Source organism: Aedes aegypti, chromosome 1 (assembly GCF_002204515.2).
Source record: "Aedes aegypti strain LVP_AGWG chromosome 1, AaegL5.0 Primary Assembly, whole genome shotgun sequence".
NCBI classification, from domain to species: domain Eukaryota; kingdom Metazoa; phylum Arthropoda; class Insecta; order Diptera; family Culicidae; genus Aedes; species Aedes aegypti.
The window spans coordinates 300,987,355-300,995,284 of NC_035107.1; positions in this window are offsets into that span (position 1 = coordinate 300,987,355).

Consider the following 7,930-nt stretch of genomic DNA (forward strand, 5'->3'; position numbering starts at 1 on the left):
TAAGTTACGAATTCAGTTAATTTTCCAATAAAAATTTCAATTCCATTTTTTCAATATCTATTGGAGCAGTCAACTAGTGATTACATATTTGCTAATGTGCGCACGAATGGGAAGGTATCTTTTCGAGATATTGGAACCCTTAAAGAAAGTCTTAAAAAACTACTATAAGTCGCAGTTACTCTACTCTACGGGGCAAGAAAACATATATTATTTGAATATGGTATCAATCTTAATGGAGCATAGATGGTAAAACTTTCATGTTTTTAAGCTGCTTACGTGTTTCAATTACTGCAGTGGTTGTGAAAATTATATATTGGTCAACTTGTGCCAGCATATGAAACTAAAAGCCTTGGATTACTTATAGTGAAAACCGCATCTAAATAAGTTGAATCGAACATTTACAGTACCTAACAATTAAAAAAAATCGTAGCCCGGTCGGATACTGGTTAATGAGGGTTTTTGAAGCCTTTTGCTAAGGCTTGGTGTATAGGGTGTTTAAGCATATTTCGTTTCCTTTTGCAGACTGTTGTAATGTTGATCGATTTGACTTTTTATGAACTTCATAATAAACCAATACAGACAGTAATTTATGGAATTAAGGTTAATTGGCTAAGAAAACTCTCAATTAATAACTAAGTGCTCAACGAACTCTAAGCTGGGAAGCAGGCTATGTCCCAACAGAGGTGTAATGCCAGACGGAAGAAGAATAAATAAAATGTATTCTATCCATGAAACCTAACAACGCTCGGATCGATATACTTACTTACTTACCTTACCAGTCAGGCTAAGGCCTGGGTGGCCTCTGCTGTACGTAGGAGACGTCTCCATTCGACTCGGTCCATGGCTGCCCGTTGCCAGCCACGCATTCTGCGAAGGGTCCGCAGATCGTCCTCAACTTGATCGACCCATCTTGCTCGCTGCGCACCACGTCGTCTTGTGCCGGTCGGATTGTTTTCGAGAACCATTTTCACCGGGTTGGTATCCGACATTCTGGTGACATGCCCGGCCCACCGCAGCCTCCCAATTTTTGCGAGGTGGACAATGGTTGGTTCTCCCAGCAGCTGGTGCAATTCATGGTTCATCCGCCTTCTCCACGTTCCGTCTTCCATCTGCACTCCGCCGTAGATGGTCCGCAACACCTTCCGTTCGAAAACACCAAGGGCGCGTTGATCCTCTGCACGTAGGGTCCATGTTTCGTGCCCATAGAGGAGTACCGGTCTAATCAGCGTCTTGTAGATGGTCAACTTCGTGCGATGGCGAACTTTGCTCGATCGGAGCGTTCTGCGGAGTCCAAAGTAGGCACGATTTCCAGCAACGATGCGTCTCTGGATTTCTCTGCTGGTGTCGTTGTCGGCGGTCACCAGTGAGCCCAAGTACACGAATTCTTCGACAACCTCGATTTCATCACCCTCAATATGAACTCGAGGTGGGGGGCGTGCCGTGTCTTCTCTTGAGCCCCTCGCTATCATGTACTTCGTCTTTGACACATTGATGTTCAGTCCGATTCGCCTAGCTTCAGCCCTTAGTCGGATGTACGTATCCGCCATCGTCTCAAAGTTCCGTGCTACGATATCAATGTCGTCGGCGAAACCAAGTAACTGAACGGACTTTCTGAAAATCGTGCCACTCGTGTCTATCCCCGCTCTTCTTATCACACCCTCTAAAGCAATGTTGAACAGTAAACACGAAAGGCCATCACCTTGCCGTAACCCTCTGCGAGATTCGAAGGGACTCGAGAGTGTCCCTGATACTCGGACTACGCACATCACTCGCTCCATCGTCGCCTTGATCAATCTTATCAGTTTGTCCGGGAAACCGTATTCGTGCATAATCTGCCATAGCTGTTCTCGATCGATTGTATCATAGGCCGATTTAAAATCGATGAATAAATGATGTGTGGGTACATTGTATTCGCGGCATTTCTGCAACACCTGGCGGATGGCGAATATCTGGTCCGTTGTTGCTCGTTCGCCCATAAATCCTGCCTGATATTGTCCAACGAATTCTCTAGCAATTGGTGATAGACGGCGGCATAGAATTTGGGAGAGTACCTTGTAGGCGGCGCTCAAAATTGTGATCGCACGATAATTGGCGCAATCCAACTTGTCGCCCTTTTTGTAGATGGGACACACGACACCTTCCATCCACTCCTCCGGCAATACTTCCTCCTCCCAAATCTTGGAAATAATCCAGTGCAGCGCTCTTGCCAGTGCATCACCACCGTATTTTAGCAACTCGCTAGGAAGTTGGTCCACTCCAGCGGCTTTGTTGTTTTTCAACCGTCTAATCTCCGTTTCTACCTCTTGGAGATCTGGAGGCGGAAGTCTTTCGTCGTCCGCGCGTGCTCCCAAAGTTATTTCCGTGCCACCTCCGCTACAGGCCACATCACCATTAAGGTGCTCGTCGTAGTGCTGCCGCCACCTTTCGACCACCTCACGTTCGTTCGTGAGAAGATTTCCGTCAAAGTCTCTGCACATGTCGGCTTGTGGCACAAAGCCTTTGCGCGAACGGTTAAGCTTCTCGTAGAACTTCCGTGTGTCTTTAGCGCGGAACAGCTCTTCCATCGCTTCGCGATCTCGTTCTTCTTGATGGCGCTTTTTTCTTCGGAAGATCGAGTTTTGTCTGTTCCGCGCCTGTTTATACCGTGCCTCGTTCGCTCTCGTGCGGTGTTGCAGCATTCTCGCCCATGCTGCATTCTTCTCATTCTTCAACTGCTCGCATTCGCCGTCGTACCAGTCATTTCTCTGATTCGGGGCCGCTGGACCTAGTGCTGTTGTTGCGGTGCTACCTATGGCGGATCTTATGTGCCTCCAGCCATCTTCAAGAGTGGCGGCGCCGAGCTGCTCTTCCGTTGGTAGGGCCACTTCCAACTGCTGTGCGTATTCTTGGGCTACTTCTGAGTCCCGTAGCCGCTCGATGTTAAGCCGCGATATACTTACACAGTATGAATAAGTAAGTTCAACATTCGAACTTCCAACATATCTTATCGAATAAGTGTCCTATGGCTCATTAAATCCTCAAAATCACATAGGACTGTTTTGTTTTTTTTTACAAAATGAAACAACTTTTGTTTGGGCTTGGAACTTTCATCGACCTAAAGACAAATAAAACGGTCTTTCACAATAATTACATTTAAAAATAATGTACTCCAAAGAACAAAAATTTTAAATAAAAAAAAATGTTCGGGATCCCTCGGTGGATTTTTTTGGGGAACACGCCAAATAAAAGCTAAAAATCTATATTTTCGAATGGTGAAAGATTTAGCGATGCCTATTTTTTTGTGATAAACCTTTCCCATATACACGCCGTGAGTATGGAACTACATGCTCTCGTTTCGCTTATGCGAAACCCAACAATTTGATTTGTTTCAACAAATTCTTGATCTTCTAAACATAGAAAAAGCATTAGACAATATTTGATATGTAGGCTTGATTGTAAAACTGAAAACACTAATTTTCTAACATACATTGTTAGAATAATTCAAAGTTATCTCTCAAATCTCAAAACTCAATTTCTCACATAAAACTCTCTATTTGAAACCTTCAAGTAGATATGTTGTCACGATGAAAGGGGTTTCAATAAATTTTCAAAATGATGTTAAGTATATAGGGCTCAGGCTAAATAAAAAAAAAACTTTCAAAAATCACATTGAAGGTATGCAAGCCGAATGAAACGTGATCAGAAGCCCACATGGCCCCACCTTCCCCGCACTACATTTTAATTTTACGAACGCAAGACACCAGTCTACTACGATGACAGCCAAAAGCCACCCATCATCGTCATCATTACTCTCGCGTTCGTTCTCAGCAGGCGCGGTGGTATCACAATGGAGCGGCGCGTTCCGTTCCCCAAAAACCGGCACATGGTCCACCTCCCAGAGGCTAAACATGTCTAAATGAAGTCGTTTGTAGGTACACAAATAATTAAACCGAACATCACAACAAACATGGGCACTCCGCCGAAGCGTTGGTCGGTTTTGGAAGGTTGGATTGGCGGTGTTTGCCGGACGGACATGTTAGAAGTGGGTTTCGAGATCGCCGTCGTCGTGCTGTGTTGGTTTGGGCAATACGACGGTCTAGCTGGATTTTCATGTGACTCACTGTTAACATGATTTGTTCGGATTTTGAGTTAAATTAGTATGACTCGAATTGGCATTGACTCACTGATCACTGATAGTAATGTATAAAATTTACAGATGTACATACATGTATAGTTGTTGTGAATAGTGTAATTAACTTACGAAGGGTAATTTTTTTACAACTATCGTGTAGTTATTTCTAAACGTGCATCTTCAGTCACTGGGCCAAACACATCTGGATGCGACGCGTGAAATGTTGATTTATGACCAGACAACTTCTGCCCTACGATAAGTACACGAGGGTCTTGTTCGGACCCCATCGAAGAGCAAGCGGTCCAATCCAGACAGGTTTACGTTATTTAAATTTGCCTCATTAACGTTCATCGTCATCGTAAACGTCATCATAGTAGGCACTGCATAGTGCCCTCCTAACACATGAATCGTAGTAGTCGGAGGGTTTCATGTTTGCCCAATGATCCAAGTAGGCAGCAATTCATCTTCACTAAACACAGTAGAAACGAGCATCCTCCACTGATGGTGCTCGTACCATTTCCTCAGAAGAGCCCCTCGCCGTGATTGGCTTACTCTGGACAGCATCGAGGACTACTGCTTGCCTACTTACTTGGACAAGGCACGAGTTTTAAACGGTGGGAAAGTCAAATAAATCACTTCGAACTCATTCCGGCAGCATCCAACCTACAACGCCAACGGTTGGTCGGTCAGAAAATTGCGCGTTGGTGTTGATTGATTCCTCCGATACATATCTGCTAGGGGCTAGGGGGTCCAGATGGCCGTAGTGATGAACGCGCAGCTATTCAGCCAGACTTAGCTCAAGGCGTGGGTTCGAATCCCACCAATCGAGCATCTTATCGACTACCTACCAAGGACATAAAGTATCTTCGTACCTGCTCACGAAATGCTCATGCAAAAATGGTCAATCAGCAAAGAAAGCTCTCAGTTAATAACTGTGGAAGTGCTCATAAGAACACTTAGCTAAGAAGCAGTCTCTGCCCCAGTTGAGACGTAACGCCAGATAAAATACCACATCTGCTGGAGCTTGATGAGGCTCTGAGGCTCTGTTCAGTGGAAAATTGCTGCCGCTGCCAGCCGATTACGAATGATGCTTATTCACGGGGGTTCGCGCGAGCGCTTAAGTTCATTTGCGCTGATGAGATGCGCAGATCCTCAGGATCGAACTATTAACCTCCCTCGCAGAGGATTGAACCAAGGGGCCAAACGGATCCAAGGAAAGAGGGGAAATCGTCGAAATTATAGAAGCATTTTTCGGACTGCTTGCGCACGAAACATCTTACCGGCGGCACTTTACTGAATGAGGTAACCGTTGGCAACGAAAGGGTTGCCAACTTGTAAATTCTCACTACTTGCGTGTATAACAAGCTTTCATATCTACAAACGTAACCAGTGATCTTTCAGGGGATTATGAACATAGTTAATACGATAAGCCCGTATATCGATCTATATTTTCCTATGTTTTGAATACAATGACAGCATTAAATTATTATTATTTCTATTAAAGACTAGAATTGGTCAAATGAGACACACAAAAATGATCACCAAAAATTCATTTTACATCGGATACTTCTCAAATTTTCAGAGATTAAATAACTATATATTAGCTATGTTTTGGCATAATTTATTTTTTAAATTAAACTCACTCCATGGTCTGCTGGACGACCCACTTCGACGTATCGACCTTTTTGGCCACGTCTCGGGTTGAAAGGTTCGGGTTATTCATAAAGTACTGCATTATCTTTCGTACCTTCTCTGGGTATTCCGTTTTTGGTTTTCGGCCGCTTCCAGCGTGCTACTCGAAGGTCTTCGTCTCCTGGAACATCTTCACTACGCGGGACACGGTGGAATGGTGGATTCCAAGCCTTTTTTTTTTCTTCTAAGCAATGGGGGGATAATCTGCTCAACAGACTCCGGACCGAGGTCCGGGAGTGTGGGGTTGGGGACCATTTACTACGTACAAGCAGTAAACAGGACTACACCCCCGATCCACTAAACCATTTCCATTGCCGCCAAACCCTTCGTCTCTCCGGGACCACCAAGAAGGCATTGCTTCGGAGAGGGGCTATTGCACATCGCATCCTCCAGGTTAGCTGCGTAGCCATGCAGCAACGAACATCGATGACACGCTTATGGGGGTCCACCAAGGTAGCATGCTGGCGCATTGCCAGCTTCCCGGGTGGTCCTCACCTCCCGTTGTCCGCTGAAGGCGGGCAGGGTCGACCACTAAGCCCGCGCCCAGCTGCACCGCAGGTATCAAGAACTGATACTGCGGGCTTCGCAATTTGACCTACTGAAGGCTCAGGCCCTATCAGCTAGCACCAGCTGGGATTGCTGACGAAGGGGCCTCCACCTGCCCCGAACAACCAGAGGCTCGTATCCACCCAGTAGGCCGGCGCCACGACAGCAGCGCTACCAGGATGTTCTCCCCGCGGCCACTTAATCGCTGTAAGGGTCGATTTCGACCGTAGGGCACCGGTATGACCTACGTAGCCGACTGCGAACCCTTGGACCACCTGTTGATTAGCGTCTGCACTAGTCACTCCTCGAGTCCACACGCCACCTCCTTTGGAGTTCCGAGACGATGTGGGTGATAGCCGATGAAACGGCATTCCAGCCAAACTCGTCTGCACACATCCTCTGGACCAAATTGTCCGGAGTCGTGTCCCGACCGCGTGTGGCAAACATGCGGTCAAGCATTGTGCGGAAACGCGGACACACGAACAAAACGTGTTCCGCCGTTTCCTCTAAACCTGCACAAACTGGACATTCGGGAGAACCCGCATGACCGAAACGGTGTAGATATTGTCTAAAGCATCCATGACCCGAAAGGACCTGTGTTAGGTGGAATGTTAGTTCCCCATGGCGCCTATTGACCCAGATATCTAACCTCGGAATCAACCTGTGAGTCCACACTAGGGCGGTTCAAAATTTTAAAATGTTGAGAATCCAATCTACCATATGTTTCTTAGCATCCTTACCATAAAAATAGTGTTCTGTGAATTTTCCAGCTTTCTAGACGGTGATTTAAAGGTGGCCCAAAGACAATATAGGTTTATATGGAAATTACTATGAAGAAATTTTGAGAAATGTTCCAAACACGCTAGTACTGTAATGTAAATACAAACTTATTATCCCATAGTAAAAACTTATTCTCCAAACCCTAATGAAGGATGTTGATGAAGAGAGAAATTCAATCCGACGGATAGCAGAAGAGATATTCATGAGTTTGTTAGCTATTATTTAGCTAAATATGGGATTATAGCCCTGCAAACATGTCCAAAAATCCCAAACAAAAACAGCTCAAAAAGGATTTGTTTCTTCAGCAACATCCTTCATTAGGGTTTGGAGAATGAGTTTTCAATATGGGATGATAAGTTTCTACTTACATTACAGTACTAGCGTGTTTGGAACATTTCTCAAAATTTCTCCATAGTAATTTCCATATAAACCTACATTGTCTTTGGGCCACCTTTAAATCACCACCTAGAGAGATGAAAATTTCACAGAACATTATTTTTACGGTAAGGATGGTAAGAAGCATATGGGAGATTGGATTTTCAAACATATTTAAAATTTGAATCGCCCTAGTCCACACTCCCTTGGTGGAACTGTCCCACGCACGCTGCCATTTGACCATGGAGGTCGTTCTGGCAGTCCTGCGTATGCCTCTTGTGCCGCGCCTTTCGAAGCACTCTATGTCTTCCATGATAAGGATACCAATAGGCATCATACCGGTGATGACACAAAGTGCATCGTGTGACACGGTACGGTACGCGCTCGCAACCCTCAGGCACATTAGCCTATAAGTACTCTCTAGCT